Raw genomic sequence first — 22369 nt, 5'->3', positions numbered from 1 at the left:
TTGCAAAATTGTTTTTACCACATGCGAGTCTCCGTTAAACGTCACTGAGTATTGAGCAAAGGAATGCGTGCATCCACGTCAATCAAACCAATTGCAATGGAGAAAGGGAGCGCAATCATTTTGATTAAACTCGTGCAACATCATACCTTGATTTCAGTTTCAATGTAACCAGTTGTGTAGCTCATGCATATCATACCGATGTATCACAGTTCAAAGTACAGGATTTTAAAGTGTTTTAGATGGTTTTATATGGTTTCACCTCATGCGCGCGCATAATACAATGAGCAATGATGCTATTATTGTGCGAGAGAATTTGCACTGCATTTACAGATAATTGTACTATATTAAAAACTGTTTATAATGCTGAATATAATGTATAATAATCTTAAGGGTCTTGATATTTGATAGTCCTCCTGATAATGCCAAATGTAATGTCTGATTTCACCAGTAGGCTAAATTTAAACCATGGCAAACATTATTTGACTGGATAACATAGTTTTGAAAAGAATAGTTTAGAAACATGTAATCAGTGACAATACTATTTTAAAACCTACAAATATTATTTTAAAATACTTAATGTATTCAATCAGTGACAGTGTATAAGTATATGTATCTAACATAATTATGTATTTTTCAGCTGGGCAGAATTATTAATATTTCTGTTATAGTGTCACCATTGCCCTCTGCTGGGCTGATTTTTTTGTCCCACACCATCCCCTATGGATCATTTTACACTTTGATGAGCACTTTTTGTTAAGTAAAGGAACTGTTTTGCATATGTCCTGAAAGTAATAATAATAATAATAATAATAATAAATTAAAACTTAACTTTTCATGATTCAAACCAAATCCGTACGCCTTTTATCATTTCTCTTTTTAAAAAATTATCATATTTTAATAAAATACAGGAAATATATATTTTTTATCCGATTAACCGATTAATCAAATAAATAATCGAAGATTAATCGATTATCAAAATAATCGTTAATTGCAGCCCTAATTCAAACATTAAAATGTATCACCTTTCAAGTCATTACAAAAAATCTAGAGTTCTGACAAACTTTCTGCAAACTTGCCGCAAATGTGCACTTGTTATTTTCACATGCAAATTTGAAAAGTAAGTGTTTATGAACAGTTATTCTGCCGTTTTACTCGTGATTTGTGAGAAAGGGTATAAAAGTCATTGTTGTAGCACCACAAGTGCTCATTTTACCAGGAAAGTGCCGTGATACGTGCAACAAGCCACATAAAAATCATTTACCAAAAATGTAGGTATAACAACGTGATTCTATGAAACCAGGCTGAAATTAGCGTGTGTTTGTGTGTAAGAGAGAGAGACAGACATTTCGAAAGTGACCTTGGGTCTGTCAGCGATGGATATTGAGGAAGGACTATGGAAAGATTCAGAGCCTGAACTGAGGCTCTGTAAGCCAGAATCCTGTCACGAAAATCACCTCCATCACTGATGTGAGGAGCAGAGGGTGTGGAGAGAGGACAAACACTTAAAGAGGTATGAGAGTGACTTGTATTCTCCCTTTGCTCGCTCTGTCGGTCTCACTCTAGCTCTCTTCTACGAGGGAAGTGATGTCATCCAGATTCTTGTTTCACAGGGATTCGTATTTTCTTATGTTAGCAACAGACACATGCTAACATCTGACGCATGCACGCTCGACAACAAAACCCCCACCTTTTCACATCGCACTGTCTCTCTCCTCTCTCTGGGCTCATTCTGCAGTGATCCACCTCTTTACCTCATCTACAGTACATACAGTATTCAAAAGTACCAGTATCATTGTGCAGTGCCAGAAAAATCAAGTGATCTAATTAATGTGATGGAGAGAAGGGCAGAAACAGAGAGATACAGAGAGAGAGAGAGAGAGAGAGAGAGATGAGATCATTGTACAGATGATGTAATGCACCTTGCGCATATTGGTATTTTTGTACATGCCCATTGTTGCGTAGCGACTCTCCCTGTTGAAAAGACCAGCATAGCATGGCTTCTTAAGTAGCTTAACCAGCAAGCCTCCTGGAATGCAAAAATGGTTTTCAAGACAAGTATTTATTTATTTTTTTTGTCTTGTTTTCCAGTAAATTATCTCTTAAAACGTGATTTATTTACTCGACAAGCAAACTTCCTTAAGATTTTAAGTCTTGTTTTGAGAGAAATCTAACCGAATCTAGTAAGATAAATGCTTAAAACAAGAAAAAATGGTTTGCCAATGGGGTAAGAAAAATAAACTTAATTCAAAGGGGAAACTTTTCCTTAATTTTTCTTACCCCATTGGCAGATTCTTTTTTTGTATTTTATTTTTTTTTAGGTCTAATGTTCACTTAATTTTGTCAGATTTATCTTAAAACAAGACTTAATATCGTATGCCATTTTGCTTGACAAGTAAATAAATTACATTTTAAGAATGTTTTGATAATTTTACAGGAAAACAAGGCAAAAATACTTATCTTGAAAATAATTTTTTGCAGTGTGGTCAACCAGCTCCATTTGAAAGACCATGCTGGTTGACCAGCATTTTGTACTGGTAAACAATGCTGGTTACTGTACCAGCAATAACCAGCATAAACCATTTTGGAACTGCATGGAAATTCATGCTTGTCTAAGCTGGACTTTATTTCAGTAACGTGACAGTAGCTTTGCTGTTTTCAAAATAATGTAGCTTTTCCAGTAACAAGCCATTTTTCCAACAGGTAGCGGTGTAACACAATAATGCGCTGCTACATCGCTGGTTTTTATGTCACATTATATGAAGTTCAACAGTGCCTGCCCACTTTTTCTGCCATCTTGGTTCAGGAAGTATGTTTCCCATTCATTTCTTCCATAGGAATTTCATAAAATCCTTCATAAAAGGGTCCTAAGCCATAAACCAAACCAACCAGCTCTAAGGTGACTCATAAGATTATAAACTTTTGAATTGAAGCAAAAAAAAAAAAAAAAAACAAAGAACAAAAAAAACTTGAAAATCGGTCAAAAAGACAAAGGTAATGTCTTTCACAAGTGAATGAACTACAATGCCATTAGCGAATTACAGTGATGGAAATATATAAAACTATTGATTTAAAGTTGTTGATTAAAAGAATAGAAACAATATATTGAATTTTATTGCAAAATATTCCCATATATACAAATATGCAAGTAGTTACAGAGTGTAGGGAGACCGACTTGATTGCGTCATTCATAGTGCGTAATGGAAGTGGGCGTACGCTGCAGAGCTCTTTTGGTGCGGTTTGTTGGCCATGATTCTCTGATTGGTGGATCTCTCTTGAGGATCATGGGTAGTGTAGTTCTTTACCTGGCATTCTGCTATTAACCCTTTCACATGTGAATTTCCTCCTGCACTGACTGATCCCCAAGTGAGTTCTTTAATGCGTGCTGTAATTAAAAAAAATAAATGCCACCGGACGCTTCACAGCAGATGCACTGGAGGACAGATTATATATTATCAAACATATAATGCGATTTTTAGTTGTTTATTGTGATTGATTGTGATAGATAGTTGCAATCACGAATGTGATTGCCATGTATGTGCGCTGCCATATTGTTTATATTGCAATGCAGCATGGTATTCTGAATTCGTCACATCATAGAAGCAGAGAAGGTTCTAAAAAACTTTCCCTTTCACTTTCCCAGCCCCATGAGTGATGGACGGAATAAGAGAAGACTCAAGTGGACGAACTATTTTATATATTATTTGTTTGACGTCAGAAAACATCACAGCAGCGCTGCATCAAAACAGTCAGCTCCGACAGTAACAGTTTTATACTTTTATTTTGTGATTATTCGAATGTTTGTAACAGAAAAAATAAAGCTATTGTGATGATGAAAAGACTATTTGAGCAGCAGATTCATTTTGACAACTGCTTCGAGTCAAGTCAAATTTATTTGTATAGCGTTTTCAAAACATTGTTTCAAAGCAGCTGTACGTGAAATTATGCTATAACAGAAAATGAATGAATATAATGCCAATATTAGTTATTTATGTTTAGAATTATTAGTGGTTAAAATTAGTAAACTAATTACGTGTTGTGGATCAATGATTAAACAAAATGATTTTGTATGAACTATAAGTTTTAGTGTTAAATCCTTGAAGTCATCCCGAGTTAACTGATGAAATACACGTAGATGCATTCAGTCCCTCTATGCTGGTAAAAAGCAGCATGAATGCAGATTGCATCGGTTTGATCGTACGCCTCTGAGGCCAGCCTAGTGTAATCACACCGGTTTGATCGTACGTGCAACCTGCGAAGGGGTTAAATACAATTTCCAAAACATGAAGTTGAAATAACGCAGAGTGAGGGTTCAACAGAAGCATATGCATTCGAATAACAACCTCAGAGCTCACGGTAGGTCTGTCTTTAAATGTTTATAAAAAATTATTTTGCCTATGGAAAAAATAATAGGATTTGTACTTTTGGAACCTGACTGTTGTGCTCTAATGCACACAACCTTGCAATCAAGCAAGTGGAGGCAATAATGAAATGCGCTATATGAGTATGTCTCTCTTTCTTAAATAGTGTTGGGAAAAAAAATGGATAAACCTGCAAACCGCATATTTCACACTTTAAATGCAATCTACTAGAAGTTCAAGTGACAACAACACCTTTAGACTGTAGATGCTGGAAAATAAAGAGGGGGAGAGACTGATAAAAGAAAAGAAAAAAAAAAAAAGAAAAAATCTGCCCTTCAGGTTGAGAATACACCAGCCATGCTGGTTTATCGTTCTGTTTTTCACACCTACACAGTCTCATTAGGAAACATATACAGTATGTTAGCTTGCCATGTGCTAACATGTGCATTGTATTATGTATGTTAGCAGTAGTGTAGTCTAGGGCATACGCAGGCATATGCCCTATGCTCCACTTATCTTTCTTAGGATATTGCTTATGCCCACCTAAAATAAGTGATGATACGTATGGCCACCAGAACAAAGAGTAGGCTTTTGACCTGGAATTTTTTCAATCTACTAATGCGATGCCGCAGCACTGTTGAGTGAATTCTGATTTAATTTTAATTTTAAAAAGTGTACAGAGATTCTCTCTAAACGTGCATGGAGCTGCGGGAGGCGGGAGTTAAACTGATGGCATGAACAAGACAGTCCGACTAAGCTGATCCACCAATAAGAACGTTCATTTCAGACGCGATTGGATATTTGCTAACCAATCATATTTTCCGTTTCAGTAAGGGGTGGGACATTTACAACGTCTAATGCTGATGTACAAGCATCCCTGGAGTAACCAGAATTTGTGCTGTAAATGTATTTTCTTGCTAAACGTAAATATATTTATAGTTTTTGATGCTCTTCGCAGATGATGGTCAACTGTGTCCCATAATTATATCATACCGTAATTATACCATAATGTCTTTTTTTTCTTTTACTGCTGTCAGTGGTGCCTTTCTCACGTGATATCAAATCATTTAAATGTATATTTCTAAGAAGGAAATAATTTCACTATACACAGAAAAGCACAAAGTACACAAATAAAACAAATAACCATTAATTCTTATGTAGGCTATATATGGTAATACAACATAATGTGTTAACGTGAACATTACTACACTCATACAGTATGAGCTATACAGTGCTTGACAGTTTATTGTGTATTATGTATAAGTTGATTAATTAGACTAATTATAAAGTATTAACAGTTTGATGAAAGTAACATTAATGACATCTATTAATTTAAATACATATTTAAAATCAAGTTACCATACCATGGTTCTTAGTAGTGTACTGTACACCATGCCAGCAAGAAACTTACCCTGATATACATTTTGTAAGCTGGGGCCGGTTGCATAAACATAGCCAGTAACTTAATACTTCGTCTAACAATTAGTCTGACTAGCTAAAAAAATAAAATAAAATGGCCAACTGTGGACGCTCAATACAGTTTTCATTTGCTGAAAATATTTCATCATAAATTTACAGTATGCCCACCTCTTCAGACACTACTACACCATTGTATGTTAGCATGCTAGATTGATATGTTAGTGATATTATTCTAGGGCTTTTTTCTAATGATAATGCAACAATACTTTAGATTTTTGTATCAATAAATTTTAGCTTATGTATGTGTGCATTTATATAATTTCCTACAGAAACAGGTAATAAGCACAAACTCTGAAAACAGTTAGAGCAGCTCCTATGAGGCATCATGCTAGCAAAAGAAGCAAAGCAGTGAGAGAAATTAGAATGGATCCTGCTGATCATGCCACATCTCTCATGTGCGTTTGGCGCAGTTTCAATTGTGATCCAATTAGAATATTGATATATTGCAATGTATTGAATTATGACAAAAATATTGCAATGTGCATTGTATCGTTGGTGATAACCAGCCCTATTTAATTCATACAGTCATTAAAAATATCTGGTCATATTGTTGTTCTAGCTATTTTTATATTCTGCATCCTTCAAACATTTGTAATATCTAAAGATAACTGAGGCTTTACCGAATCCTCTGAAACAAGTTAAATGCGGCCACTTAGAAACGTTTTGGTGTTGTATGGGAAACGTCATTAGAGGGATGTTTTAATTGAGACTGGGCTGGTCACACACACACACGCACACACACACCCACACACACACACACACCCTACACTCAAATGTACTAAACACACACACACACACACACACACACACACACACACACACACACACACACACCCCCTCCTGAGGCTGTCTATGTGTTAATCAGTGTATAATTATCCACTAGCTCTCATGGGTGGCTGTGTGCTCACATATTCTGTGTGTGAAGTACAGAAATGTGTATATATATATATATATATATATATATATATATATATATATATATATATATATATCAGTTGTGCTCAAAAGTTTGCATACCCTGGCAGAAACTGTGAAATTTTGGCATTGATTTTGAAAATATGACTGATCATGCTTTTATTTAAGGATAGTGATCATATGAAGCCATTTATTATCACTTAGTTCTTTGGCTCCTTTTTAAATCATAATGATAACAGAAATCACCCAAATGGCCCTGATCAAAAGTTTACATACCCTTGGATGTTTGGCCTTGTTACAGACACACAAGGTGGCATACACAGGTTTAAATGGCAATTAAAGGTTAATTTCCCACACCTGTGGCTTTTTAAATTGCAATTAGTGTCTGTGTATAAATAGTCAATGAGTTTGTTAGCTCTCACGTGGATGCACTGAGCAGGCTAGATACTGAGCCATGGGGAGCAGAAAAGAACTGTCAAAAGACCTGCGTAACAAGGTAATTTAACTTTATAAAGATGGAAAAGGATATAAAAAGATATCCAAAGCCTTGAAAATGCCAGTCAGTACTGTTCAGTCACTTATTAAGAAGTGGAAAATTCAGGGATCTCTTGATACCAAGCCAAGGTCAGGTAGACCAAGAAAGATTTCAGCCACAACTGCCAGAAGAATTGTTCGGGATACAAAGAAAAACCCACAGGTAACCTCAGGAGAAATATAGGCTGCTCTGGAAAAAGACGGTGTGGTTGTTTCAAGGAGCACAATACGACGATACTTGAACAAAAATGAGCTGCATGGTCGAGTTGCCAGAAAGAAGTCTTTACTGCACCAATGCCACAAAAAAGCCTAGTTACAATATGCCCGACAACACCTTGACACGCCTCACAGCTTCTGGCACACTGTAATTTGGAGTGACGAGACCAAAATAGAGCTTTATGGTCACAACCATAAGCGCTATGTCAACATGGCCTATAGTGAAATGAATACCATCCCCACTGTGAAGCATGGTGGTAGCTCACTGATGTTTTGGGGGTGTGTGAGCTCTAAAGGCATGGGGAATCTTGTGAAAATTGATGGCAAGATGAATGCAGCATGTTATCAGAAAATACTGGCAGACGATTTGCATTCTTCTGCACGAAAGCTGCGCATGGGACACTCTTGGACTTTCCAGCACGACAATGACCCTAAGCACAAGGCCAAGTTGACCCTCCAGTGGTTAAAGCAGAAAAAGGTGAAGGTTCTGGAGTGGCCATCACAGTCTCCTGGCCTCAATATCATCGAGCCACTCTGGGGAGATCTCAAACGTGCGGTTCATGCAAGACGACCAAAGACTTTGCATGACCTGGAGGCATTTTGCCAAGATGAATGGGCAGCTATACCACCTGCAAGAATTTGGGGTCTCATAGACAACTATTACAAAAGACTGCATGCTGTCATTGATGCTAAAGGGGGCAATACACAGTATTAAGAACTAAGGGTATGCAGACTTTTGAACATGGGTCATTTCATTTTTTTCTTTGTTACCATGTTTTGTTTTATGATTGTGCCATTCTGTTATAACCTACAGCTGAATATGAATCCCATAAGAAATAAAAGAAATGTGTTTTGCCTGCTCACTCATGTTTTCTTTAAAAATGGTACATATATTACCAATTCTCCAAGGGTATGCAAACTTTTAAGCACAACTGTATCTAAAAATTGCCTTGTCCATTAATGAAAATAAGGCACTATCTATCTATCTATCTATCTATCTATCTATCTATCTGTCTGTCTGTCTGTCTGTCTGTCTGTCTGTCTGTCTGTCTGTCTGTCTAAGAAAAGCAATGATGGATGTTTTTTCACATTTGATTCTCAGTGGCGTAGAGACTGGACTGAACGCTAATGGTCGAAATACGCAGCTGGCCATAGACAGTTAAGGACACACAGAGAGACCTAGAAAAATGACATTATCCTGCTGTTTGCTGCTGCATTCAGCTGCTGATGTGCTAGTGAGAGTAGCGTGTGTGGAGGTGCATGTTAATGTCAGAGTGGCAGGAAAAGAAAGGTTTGCATGTTACTGCTCTTAAAGCTGCACTATGTAAGATCTTTTGGTTAAAAACGAACAAATTGCCATTATTGATTAAGTACATAAACAATCAGTGTTCAAAACGATGTCCTTACCTTACTCCGATTCATTTCGGTAAGCCTATAAAAATAATTTGTATTTTGAGCTGTCGGGTCGGATTTGGCATGAAATCGCTGACTTATGTCGTTCCTCTTTGCGTCATGACATCATGTCCGTAAACACAGGAAAGAAGTACTGGCTGTCACGTGTTCCGGCTGAGGACGCTGTTCAGTTCCATCAGTCACAATCACACAGTTCAGGATGGCATCGCTGCATTCTGGATGGATGTTTATCTGTTATCCGTTTGGCGAAGTTGTTTACCTGCTATAATGCTTGGAATTGGATACAGTATGTTGTCTGGTAGGGGCTGTCAGGGGAAGTTACTGTGCATGTTTACTAATATGTATGACTTTTGAAATTGACTTCTTGTACATATTATTTTCATGTTTAATAAAGTATATTTTATCCCAATTATTGCTCATTTTATGTTTTTAGTTTACAGTGTTAGGCCTACATTTTCACTTGCTTTATCAACTGCTGTGTTCATTTTTTCAGTTTTTATTCTTTTGACAAAAATGTCCTTTAAAAATAGTCAATATTTCGCCATGTCATATTCATTCATTTTAGTCAGTTTTACTCTGACAGAAAAGGACAAAATTTAGTCAACGAATATCTTTTACTTGATGATGACATGCAAAATGGACAAAAAAGTGTCAACATGAAACAGACCAAACTTTTATCAAATATTCAAATATTTAGAAAAAACATTTATAAACATTTTCTAATGTAAACATGTATCAAACATACTGCATAAATGTACATAGGCCTAATGTTGTTGAGAAAACCCTGAGCTCCTGATATACAGTGGTGTGAAAAAGTGTTTGCCCCCTTCCTGATTTCTTATTTTTTTGCATGTTTGTCACACTTAAATGTTTCAGATCATCAAACAAGTTTAAATATTAGTCAAAGATAACACAAGTAAACACAAAATGCAGTTTTTAAATGAAGGTTGTTATTATTAAGGGAAAACAAAATCCAAACCTACATGGCCCTGTGTGAAAAAATGTTTGCCCCACCTGTTAAAACATAACTTAACTGTGGTTAATCACACCTGAGTTCAATTTCTCTAGCCACACCCAGGCCTGATTACTGCCACACCTGTTGTCAATCAAGAAATCACTTAAATAGGACCTGCCTGACAAAGTGAAGTAGACCAAAAGATCTTCAAAAGCTAGACATCATGCCGAGATCCAAAGAAATTCAGGAACAAATGAGAAAGAAAGTAACTGAGATCTATCAGTCTGGAAAAGGTTATAAAGCCATTTCTAAAGCTTTAGGACTCCAGAGAACCACAGTGAGAGCCATTATCCACAAATGGCAAAAACATGGAACAGTGGTGAACCTTCCCAGGAGTGGCCGGCCGACCAAAATTACCCCAAGAGCGCAGCGACAACTCATCCAAGAGGTCACAAAAGACCCCACAACAACATCCAAAGAACTGCAGGCCTCACTTGCCTCAGTTAAGGTCAGTGTTCATGACTCCACCATAAGAAAGAGACTGGGCAAAAATGGCCTGCATGGCAGAGTTCCAAGACGAAAACCACTGCTGGCTCGTCTCATTTTTGCCAGAAAACATCTTGATGATCCCCAAGACTTTTGGGAAAATACTCTGTGGACTGACGAGACAAAAGTTGAACTTTTTGGAAGGTGTGTGTCCCATTACATCTGGCGTAAAGTAACACCGCATTTCAGAAAAAGAACATCATACCAACAGTAAAATATGGTGGTGGTAGTGTGATGGTCTGGGGCTGTTTTGCTGCTTCAGGACCTGGAAGACTTGCTGTGATAAATGGAACCATGAATTCTGCTGTCTACCAAAAAATCCTGAAGGAGAATGTCCGGCCATCTGTTCGTGACCTCAAGCTGAAGTGAACTTGGGTTCTGCAGCAGGACAATGATCCAAAACACACCAGCAAGTCCACCTCTGAATGGCTGAAGCAAAACAAAATGAAGACTTTGGAGTGGCCTAGTCAAAGTCCTGACCTGAATCCTATTGAGATGCTGTGGCATGACCTTAAAAAGGCAGTTCATGCTCAAAAACCCTCCAATGTGGCTGAATTACAACAATTCTGCAAAGATGAGTGGGCCAAAATTCCTCCACAGTGCTGTAAAAGACTCATTGCAAGTTATCGCAAACGCTTGATTGCAGTTGTTGCTGCTAAGGATGGCCCAACCAGTTATTAGGTTTAGGGGGCAATCATTTTTTCACACAGGGCCATGTAGGTTTGGATTTTGTTTTCCCTTAATAATAACAACCTTCATTTAAAAACTGCATTTTGTGTTTACTTGTGTTATCTTTGACTAATATTTAAACTTGTTTGATGATCTGAAACATTTAAGTGTGACAAACATGCAAAAAATTAAGAAATCAGGAAGGGGGCAAACACTTTTTCACACCACTGTAATAATGGATAGACTGAAGTATTAGCTACTTTTTAGAAGTTAGCCTGTATTCTGAATTCTTCATGCTTTAGAGACTTATTAATTTTCCGTGAAAGGATATTACATTTCATGTAGCGTGCTTCTTATGGAAACAGTGTATTCACAATGCAAGTTTCGCAACGCAAATTACGATTATTCTGACTAGTGCACCATTTAGTTCAAATTCACATGTTCATTTGTTTCGTTGTGCAGATGTGAGTTGTTCCATAAATGCTGTGGATATATTGATGAATATCATGTATAAATAGGATGCATTTGAATGAGGTTTTCACCCCATTTAAAAATGTTTCATTTTACCCGTGTTAGCGCTTTCAACTCGCACAGCTCAAGTGGAGAAATGCCCAACACACTGGATTAATGGATTAAATAAATCCATATATAATATCTTCTTCTATTTACAGATTCTCAAGATATTTCTTCTGTTTATATCTTGCACTGTTAATATCTTGCAGTATAATTTTTATCATCATATTTTTGTCAACAGTATGCTTTAATAAAATCATTTCATTATCGTCATATGTGCCTTTTTTGTCTTGTCTTCGTAATAGTTTTCATCAGTGATTTCGTTGACGAGATTATGTAAAAATTATGAAGTCTTACATTGAACTCAAATCAGCAGTTTCACGAGTTTCTCCTCTTTTTTGATAAGTATAATACAATACAAACATTAATAGTTGACAAAAAACTTGAATAATCATATTAAAATTTACTTGAACCTGATGGTGATTCAGGAGAGTCCCCTGTTCTCTATGTAAATACACTTTGAGTGTAGTGTCAGAAAAACAATTCATTCATTCAAAATATGTAAATAAGAGTGTTGTTTATCATCATCAAAGCAAGTAATATTTCATTTTTAAATGTTTAAAGGTGCAATATGTAACAATTTTCATGTAATATTTGACTTTTTTGCCAATGTGTGAACGGCTTGTAATGCAACCTAAAAAATTAGCCCTTCCCGGACTTCCTAGGTCGCCTATTAAAGCCTGTAGACAGATTTTCATATGAAGGGAGCGGGTCGCTTTTGCCTGGAAAATCCAAAGGATGTGACGTTTATGTGCACTCCCGAGAGCCTTGCCTCAGTGCTTCCCCCCCACTATTCAACAGCGACAATTGTCAACGTTACCTAGTGTTGTAATCTTAGAGATGGAATCCAGCAAACGTCCGGCTCCCAGCACAACACCGACTCCTACACAAACTCAGAGTAAGCCAAAAAAAAAAAAAAAAAAAATGCATTTATCCATTTATCTACTGAATCCCGTCTGGCTAAGCGCGAACGTGATCGTGGTCAAGCGAAAACTAGAGTCTACATCGGCAGGGCATTTGAATCCTGGAGGGACCTTCGTACGGTTTTTGTGGATCAAAACCGACCCTGAATTGGCGTTCTTCTTATTGGACAGGTAAGCTTACATAACTGCAAAGCATGTGAAATATAGTGCCATAAGGATTGATCTGTGTAATTTTAGCTAAACTACAATAACACATGAAATGAATGCTGACAATGTTCAAGATAATGCAAAAAGACCCATTCATTAGTGTAATGTAACTTGGTTATACAGAAAATATATACAATCTATTATTATAAAACAATAGCACATCGATATATCAAAATGACAGTTGTGATGGAATTACATCAATACTGAATTGTGTCAACATATTTATAGTGTACAGTCTATTTTATAAACAGCTACTGTCATCATCCACCAAATTAAGCTAACAGCTATTGATAAAGCTGGTTAGCTAGCTAACGCCGACATAGGCTATCGTATAAATGCAGTCAATGTATCATGCAAAGAAAGTGATTACTTCAAACTACAGTCTCACATAGTCAGACCTATATCCACACTTTGTTTTAGCCCTGTTCCAGCACTGGAGAGTCAAATATAATATACAGTCTCAAAGTTTGTGGTAAAACAATCATAACTGTGTAATTTTAATTATGCTACCTCATCTGTCAGCATGATGCCGGTGAATCACGTTCAGTCTCTTTGTATGTTACGTCATTGTTTTGGCCGATGCTCGCTTGCTCACGTCCCTATGGAGTGTGTGCACGAGCACGAGCATGAGCAACAGGTAGCTGGCTGCAGTTCACTTAATGGCCACAGGTGTCATTAATAACAAGGGTTTCTGAATCTTACATAATGCACCTTTAATCGTAAAACATAATAATATCAACATGAAAATAGCACGTTATGACTCCGACTTGAATATCTTCCAGTCATGATCACACACAGGTGATGTCAAGGTAAACTCAAATCATGAGATTCATCTGGCAGAAGAGCAGTGTCGAAACATGACGGATGTAATTTTTTCTTCCGCAAATTGCTTGCAATTTTTTACTTCAACCACAGATGTCGCTAGAGAGCACAAAGTTACATAGTGCAGCTTTAAGTGACATAAAAGAGAAAGTCAGAGTATAAGAAGTGTGAAATCCTAAATCACTTAAGAGGGCTCTGAGATTGAGCTGTCTCTGCAATGCTATGCTATGCTATGCAGTTCTACATTATACTATACTTACCACTATACCATACCATACCCTTGTGTGACCCCGCGTACACATGCGTGGACATTGTATTTTGGCTTCGCTATACACAACGCACAATTCAAATTCATTTTAAACCAACTGATCTCAGTTCAGAAGACTCTGGGCTGTCAATAAATGGTTGTCTTTGAGAGAAATGGCAACAAAACTACATCTGGTAAGAAACCTAATTATGTTTTTACACTGAAAATTATTTGAGTCAGAAGATTAGAGTCTGTAGATTCATACGATATATGCCATTTTTAAAATCTGAGCAATTTATTGAAAAACGCCACGCTGCTACATAGCGCTACTTTTCCTTAGAAATTCTATATTCACTGTGCGTTCTCACATTGAGAATCAATGGGTTCATCTTTGCTTTCAGAGGGTTTATATGGAGTTAGGATGAAAATAATGTGTATTTTGAACTATTCTGAGACCAGTGCAGAGTGCAGACAGACAGGTTTCCTATGCAGCCAAGTGCGTTCACTCCTAACATCTGACCAAAAGTTTAGTTTCAGGCTGCAGATGATGTTTTGATCACTCAACATGTTTGGCAGACATGGGACAATGGATTCAGAATTGATAATATATAATTATATTTTAACATGGTTGGCAGTGATTGGATGATGCTGGTCATTACTTTGAATACGAATTATTTATGCTAATTTCTGACTGGTAAAATGCTTCACCATTGGCTATCACTTGTTTGCTTGACTGTGCAAAGAGAGAACATGGAGATTTTGTTGCCAAAGTAGAAAAAAAACATTGTAACATAAAAGTCAAATCAAGTCAAATAATTTAATCAGCTGTAATGTCTCTAACATCTCAAAAACATGAATAACTAACACTCCTGGAAATATAATAAACAATTGTATTAAAAAAAAAACTTGGTAACTTGGTACTATTAAAAATTTCACAACTTAGTCCTGCTGTCCCCGTATGTGGACATCAACGTTTTGGAAAACTCATGTTCTAGATTTTTTTGCCATGTTTATTAGGTGCTACTAGTTACAAATCAAAAAAGGAAATGGAAAATGCACACAGCAGTCACGCTCGGGCCTCAGGAGGATACTATACTATACTATACTACACTACAGTATACTACACTGTACTATGCTATACAATAGCACACTATACTTACAACTATATAATGCCAAACTATACCATACCATACTGCACTATATTATACTATATTACACTATGCATACTACACTACACTATGCAATATTACACTACACTTACTACTATACCATACCGTACTATACTCTAATGTACTATAATATGCTAAGCAATACTACACTATTCTATCCTTATGACTATAACATACAGTCCTATACTATACTATACTATACTACAGTAAATTACAGTATGGTATATTCCACTGCACTATATTATACTATACAATGCAAGGCCGTAACCATGAACATTGTGGGGGACCAAACCATTTTGGGGGTGGGGGGGGTCACGGGTGTTGAGGTCACAAATATAATGGTCCTCTTTGGTCCTTTAATATAGTAAAGGCTCTGAATGCAATCATTTTCTGAATAAAGGCTTGAAATGCGATAAAGGCCCAAAATTTTATAAAATTTGGTTTTAAAAGATACATGTATTTTTTAAGTTCACACAGTACAAGACAAACACTGTGTCTACATTGCTAGTAATATGCCTGTTTCAGTCATCTTTTTTTTTCTTTTCTTTTTTTTTGTGCTGTATCAAAGAAAAGACAAATATAATTTGAATTTCTTTTCATCACTGATGTATCTGTAAAATTACATAAATGTGTCAGCTGGCTAGCAAAAAGAAAATACACTAAATTATTTACTGTCCTCAAGTTGTCTCTCATTATTTTTTCCTCCCAGTAGAATTTTAACAGAATCTTTTCTTCAAGAACCCGAACGCTGCTCTTTTCCATACAAAAACAGTTCATATTGACTACTGCAATCAAGGTCCAAAGGAAAAAAAATCATTGTTAATATACCATAAAAATAGTCCATACAACACAAAGCTGTTGTGTGTCCCCATAAAAGCTTGGAATATAATGCACGTGTCATTTGGACTACTGTTATGATGTCTTTATACTGAACCTTTAATAGTGCTTTATAGTATTTGTCCTTTTTGAAGCTTGACCGCTCCTGCACACTATAAACTGTTATTCTATGGAATAGAGCTGCTTAAAATATCTATTTTATGTTCCAAGAAAAGTAACAGCATATGGGGTTTAAACAACATAAGGGTGAGTAAATTAGTGAGTAAAAGTACATTTTCCATTTTTAGGTGAACTACTACTTTAACTGGTGGCTCATCCTCAAAATAAAATGGTCTCTTTTAAAAGTAGACTCTAAGGAGATTCAGAATTAAGTAAAGACAAAGAAATTATTTAGAAAATCTTAAATTGATTTTAAATGATTACCTTATAATATTTATATTAAAAATATATGACTCTGTCCTTATCACAACCTAAAAACGTCATGGTTACTGGTGTAACCTCCGTTCCCTGATGGAGGGAACGAGACGTTGGTGTCGATGTAGTGACACTAGGGGTCACTCTTGGGAGCCCGAGACACCTCTGGTCTTTGATAAAAGGCCAATGAAAATTGGCGAGTGGTATTTGCATGCCACTCCCCCGAACATACGGGTATAAAAGGAGCTGGTATGCAACCACTCATTCAGGTTTTACGCTGAGGAGCCGATATAAGGTCCGGCCATTTCAGCGGGTAGTTCAGCGTTGTGGCAGGAGGGACCAACGTCTCGTTCCCTCCATCAGGGAACGGAGGTTACACCAGTAACCATGACGTTCCCTATCTGTCACTCACTCGACGTTGGTGTCGATGTAGTGACACTAGGGGTCCCTATACAAAACGCCACAAGGCTGAACTGTGTTACGTGAACTGGCGGTGTGTGGTGGGCAGACTTGCTGTGTGCCTCATAGCCAGCGCACCAGGTCGACACGTAACCTCCCCCAACACAGTTATGAGTGTCGAACGGCCCTACTTGGGGACAAGTCGACTACCCAAAGATAGAGACGGGCTTAACCCAGTCGTGGCCTCTTTTCCCCTTCTCTTTTTCCACTCCCTAAAAAAGAAGGGGAATTATCCGACTGGGCCGCCAGGTCTAGTCGGGGGGTGTCCCTCCCAAGGGGAGGACACTGCGGAGACCACACCTCGCCCCAAGAGGGGGGGATATTTAAGTGGAAGAATACATCACATGGTCTTTCCAACCATGTGGAGAGCCTTCAAGGTAGATCCTGCCCAATGGGGGAGGAGGTACTACAACATGGAGACTGGGGCAGAGGGGCTCTGCCCAAGGAAGACGCCGTTTGCCAGCAGGGAAACGAGCTAGCGGAAGATATAGATCGCATGGGGTTAGCCTTACAGGGAACCGCCACATGCGGAGCACCTACCCCAGCACCGGGCTCTTAGATAGCACGTGTACTGGGCCGGCAGTGAGTCTCTCCGAAGACTCGACTGCCACAGGGCTCGGAGGAAATCAACCAGGGAACAACTTTTGTGAACACTACTGGGAATTAACAGCGCACGACTTCAGCTCAAAAGGAGGTGGGAGGCGCTATGTGCAAGCGATACACCCGGCCGGCTATCCCGGGCTTATCCGCTTGTGTTGCGTGCCACTACCTGGGACGAAACCGGTTCCACCCGGAGGTTGTAGAACCTTGCAAAGGTGTTGGGTGTTGCCCAGCCCGCTGCTCTACAAATGTCTGTTAGAGAGGCACCTCTGGCCAGAGCCCAAGAAGCCGCTACACCCCTGGTAGAATGGGCCCGTAGCCCTACCGGGGGCGGCATGTCTTGGGCGAGATATGCCATAGATATGGCATCAACAAGCCAGTGGGCGATCCTCTGCTTGGAGACAGCGCTTCCTTTCCGCTGTGCACCGAAGCAGACAAAGAGCTGCTCAGAGAGTCTAAAGCTCTGTGTGCGATCCAAATAGATGCGCAAAGCACGCACCGGACACAGCAACGCCAGGGCTGGGTCTGCCTCCTCCTGGGGCAGCGCTTGCAGGTTCACCACCTGGTCCCTAAAAGGAGTGGTGGGAACCTTGGGCACATAGCCCGGTCGGGGTCTCAGGATCACGTGAGAATAACCCGGACCGAACTCTAGGCACGTTTCGCTGATAGAGAACGCTTGCAGGTCACCTACCCTCTTGATGGAAGTGAGCGCAGTCAGGAGGGCAGTCTTCAGGGAGAGTGCCTTCAGCTCGACTGACTGCAAAGGCTCAAAGGGGGCTCTCTGTAGGCCCTGAAGAACTACGGAGAGGTCCCATGAGGGAACGAAGAGCGGTCTGGAGGGATTCAGCCTCCTAGCGCCTCTTAGGAACCTGATGATCAGATCGTGCTTCCCTAAGGACTTACCCTCAACTGCGTCGTGGTGTGCTGCTATGGCAGCAACGTACACCTTCAAGGTGGAAGGGGACAGCCTCCCTTCCAACCTCTCCTGCAGGAAGGAAAGCACTGATCCGACTGCGCATCTCTGGGGGTCTTCGTGTCGAGAAGAACACCACTTAGCGAACAGAGACCACTTCAAGGCATACAGGCGCCTCGTAGAGGGGGCCCTAGCCTGAGTGATCGTGTCTACCACCGCGGGTGGTAGGCCACCTAGGTCTTCCGCGTCCCGTCCAGGGGCCAGACATGGAGATTCCAGAGGTCTGGGCGCGGGTGCCAGAGGGTGCCCCGTCCCTGAGAAAGAAGGTCCTTCCTCAGGGGAATTTGCCAGGGGGAGCTGTCGCGAGGAGCGTGAGGTCCGAGAACCATGTCTGGGTGGGCCAGTAGGGCGCTACCAGGATGACCTGCTCTTCGTCCTCCCTGACCTTGCACAGTGTCTGTGCAAGTAGGCTCACTGGGGGAAATGCGTATTTGCGAATGCCAGGGGGCCAGCTGTGTGCCAATGCGTCTATGCCGAGAGGAGCCTCGGTGAGGGCGTACCAGAGCGGGCAGTGGGAGGATTCTTGGGAGGCGAACAGGTCCACCTGAGCCCGACCGAATCGACTCCAAATCAGCTGGACCACCTGGGGGTGGAGTCTCCACTCTCCCCTGCGGGGAACCTGCCGTGACAGCGCGTCCGCTGTAACGTTGAGGTTGCCCGGGATATGAGTGGCTCGCAGCGACTTGAGGTGCTGCTGACTCCGGAGGAGGAGACGGCGGGCGAGTTGTGACATACAGCGGGAGCGCAGACCGCCTTGGCGGTTGACATATGCCACCGCTGCCGTGCTGTCTGTCCGAACTAGCACGTGCTTGCCCTGGATCAACGGCCGGAACCTCCGCAGGGCGAGCAGAATTGCCAGTAACTCGAGGCAGTTGATGTGCCAACGCAGCCGCGGACCCGTCCAGAGGCCGGTGGCTGCGTGCCCGTTGCAAACAGCGCCCCAGCCCGTCTTGGAGGCGTCTGTCGTGACCACGATGCGCCTGGAGACCAGTTCTAGAGGAACACCTGCTCGTAGAAACGAGAGGTCGGTCCAAGGGCTGAAAAGACGGTGACAGACCGGTGTAATGGCCACGCGGTGTGTCCCGTGGCGCCATGCCCGTCTCGGGACTCGAGTCTGGAGCCAGTGCTGAAGCGGCCTCATATGCATCAACCCGAGCGGGGTGGCCACCGCCGAGGATGCCATATGCCCCAGGAGCCTCTGAAAAAGTTTCAGTGGAACCGCTGTTTTCTGTTTGAACGCCTTCAAACAGGCCAGCACCGACTGGGCGCGCTCATTCGTAAGACGCGCCGTCAGAGAGACTGAGTCCAACTCCAAACCGAGAAAAGAGATGCTCTGAACCGGGAGGAGCTTGCTCTTTTCCCAGTTGACCCGAAGCCCTAGTCGGCTGAGGTGCGAGAGCACCAGGTCCCTGTGTGCGCATAACACGTCTCGAGAGTGAGCTAAGATTAGCCAGTCGTCGAGATAATTGAGAATGCGAATGCCTACCTCCCTTAACGGGGCAAGGGCAGCCTCTGCGATCTTCGTAAAGACGCGAGGAGACAGGGACAGGCCGAAAGGGAGGACTTTGTACTGATACGCCCGACCCTCGAACGCGAACCGCAGGAAGGGTCTGTGTCGAGGAAGGATCGAGACGTGAAAGTACGCGTCCTTCAGGTCTACCGCCGCGAACCAATCCTGATGCCGGACGCTCGCTAAAATGCGTCTTTGCGTCAGCATCTTGAACGGGAGTCTGTGTAAAGCCCGGTTCAGTACTCGCAGGTCCAAGATTGGCCGCAACCCACCGCCTTTCTTCGGTACGATGAAGTAGGGGCTGTAAAACCCTTTCTTCACCTCGGCTGGAGGGACAGGTTCTATCGCGCCCTTTCGTAGGAGGGTAGCGATTTCCGCACGCAGAGTAACAGCGTTTTCGCCCTTGACGAAGGTGAAGTGAGTACCGCTGAACCTGGGCGGGCGCCTGGCGAACTGAATCGCGTAGCCGAGTCGGACGGTCCGGATCAACCACCGCGACGGATTGGGAAGTGCAAGCCATGCATCCAAATTCCGTGCGAGGGGAACCAAGGGGACAACGTCGTCGGACGTACCGGCAGGTGGGGCCTCGCGGCGGGGCGGAGCGCGAGGTGCCACAGCACGTCGTGGCCGTGCTGAGTCTAGGGACATCGAAGCACTTACCTGGCTCCTTGTGACCACCCTCGGAACAGCCTGGGACGGGGGAGGAAGAGGCCTGTCCTCGCGACAGGTGGAGGCTGTCACATCGGGGGTGGATTTGTGCCACAGCTGGGCGCTCAGGGGCGAAAAGGGCACCGCTGGAGCACCAATCCTGCAAGATAAAGCCCGTGGACGGTAGTCGTGGTGACGACCGTACACAACGGGTATGTGACCCAGGGAGGAAGGAAGCCGCTCTTTTGTTGAACTGTTGGGTACCGCAGCCACTTGGGCGTACGGCGAAATCAAACGAAAAGGCAACAAAAGATTTTCCACCCGGCCCTCCACCGGGGGATGGAGTGGTCTTTCTACCAGCTCCAGGTGAGTGGGTTCCCTCGTCCCTGGGTTGTCCGTCTCAGGGGTGCCTCGAAGACCTCCGTGGGTTCTTCGGTGTCGGCTGAGAGACGGGTGGCGTCGGCTTCCTGCGGTGGGCTCCACGCCGGGGCCGGGCCGGAGGGGCGGGCTGCGGCGGAGCCGGTGCAGTCACCGCAGGGGGACGCCCTTGGCGACGAGCAGACGGGGTGCAGGGTCTTGAGCCGCGCCGGGGCAGGATGTGCCGGATTGCCTCCGTCTGCTGCTTTACCGTCGAGAACTGCTGGGCAAAGTCCTCAACGATGTCGCCAAATAGGCCCGCCTGGGAAATGGGGGCAGCAATGAACCGTGTCTTGTCGGCCTCGCCCATCTCGACCAGGTTGAGCCACAGGTGGCGCTCCTGGACCACTAGTGTGGCCATCGTCCGCCCAAGAGACCGCGCTGTGACCTTCGTCGCCCGGAGGGCGAGGTCGGTCGCCGAGCGCAGTTCCTGCATCAAATCTGGGGCGGAACTACCCTCGTGCAGTTCTTTCAGTGCCTTGGCTTGGTGGACCTGCAGGAGAGCCATGGCGTGCAGGGCAGAGGCGGCTTGTCCAGCAGCGCTGTAGGCCTTGGCCGTCAGGGACGACGTGAGCCTACAGGGCTTGGAGGGGAGCTTAGGGCGTCCACGCCAGGTGGCGGCGCTCTGCGGGCATAAGTGCACTGCGAGCGCCTTATCCACCGGGGGAATCGCCGTATAGCCCCTGGCCACCCCGCCATCGAGGGTAGTGAGAGCGGGGGAACTGCGGAGCCGGGTTCGGGCAGTAAAAGGTGCCTCCCACGACTTCATCAGCTCCTCATGCACCTCCGGGAAGAATGGCACTGGAGCGGGGCGCGGCCGGTCTGAGCGGCGCCGCGAGCCCAGAAACCAATCATCAAGCCGCGAGGGTTCAGGGGAGAGCGGAGGGTTCCACTCTAGCCCGACGCTCGCGGCCGCCCGGGAAAGCATGTCCGTCATTTCGGCGTCGGCCTGTAACTGGGCGACCGTCCCCGAAGGGGGAAGCCCAGCTGAGGCTTCTGCGTCCGACTGGACAAGCCCGCTCTCCGACGCTGCGCTCGAAAGCTCATCATCTTCGCGGGCCTCGAACGAGAAGCCAGACTCGCCGTGCGACGAGCCGGCGAACTCATCCGGAAGCCCGATTGGGGCAGACGAGCGTGCTGGGGAATGGGAGGTCCGCGGGGGGAACCCGGCGGAGGCGATCCCATTGAGGTCCCCAAATCGCCCCCAGCGCCAGCCGCGCTGACCTCAAACCCGTAGGTAGGAGGACCAAGGCGGGGAGCCGCTGGGGTGGCTTGCTTTCTTACAAAAGCAAGCCGCGACCGCAACGTTGCCATGGTCATGTTCTCGCAGTGAGAACATGAGCCATTCATAAACGCTGCCTCCGTGTGGGTCGCGCCCAGACACGAAAGACAGCGATCATGACCATCCGAAGTTGAGAGAAATCGACCGCAACCAGGAATAACACACGAACGGAAAGACATCTTTAAAAAGACGCGTCTTTAAAA

General features: G+C 42.7%; 1 protein-coding gene across 2 annotated transcripts in view; it reads right to left on the bottom strand.

The window, feature by feature from the left end:
* LOC127450783 (retinoic acid-induced protein 1-like) overlaps positions 1-22369 on the bottom strand; it is a 106854-nt gene that overhangs the window by 51653 nt on the left and 32832 nt on the right. The gene's annotated exons all lie outside the window — the stretch shown is intronic.

This window comes from Myxocyprinus asiaticus, chromosome 13 (assembly GCF_019703515.2).
Source record: "Myxocyprinus asiaticus isolate MX2 ecotype Aquarium Trade chromosome 13, UBuf_Myxa_2, whole genome shotgun sequence".
Classification (NCBI taxonomy): domain Eukaryota; kingdom Metazoa; phylum Chordata; class Actinopteri; order Cypriniformes; family Catostomidae; genus Myxocyprinus; species Myxocyprinus asiaticus.
The sequence above is the reverse complement of the archived record's forward strand: the minus strand, read 5'-3'. Positions and strand labels throughout refer to the sequence as shown.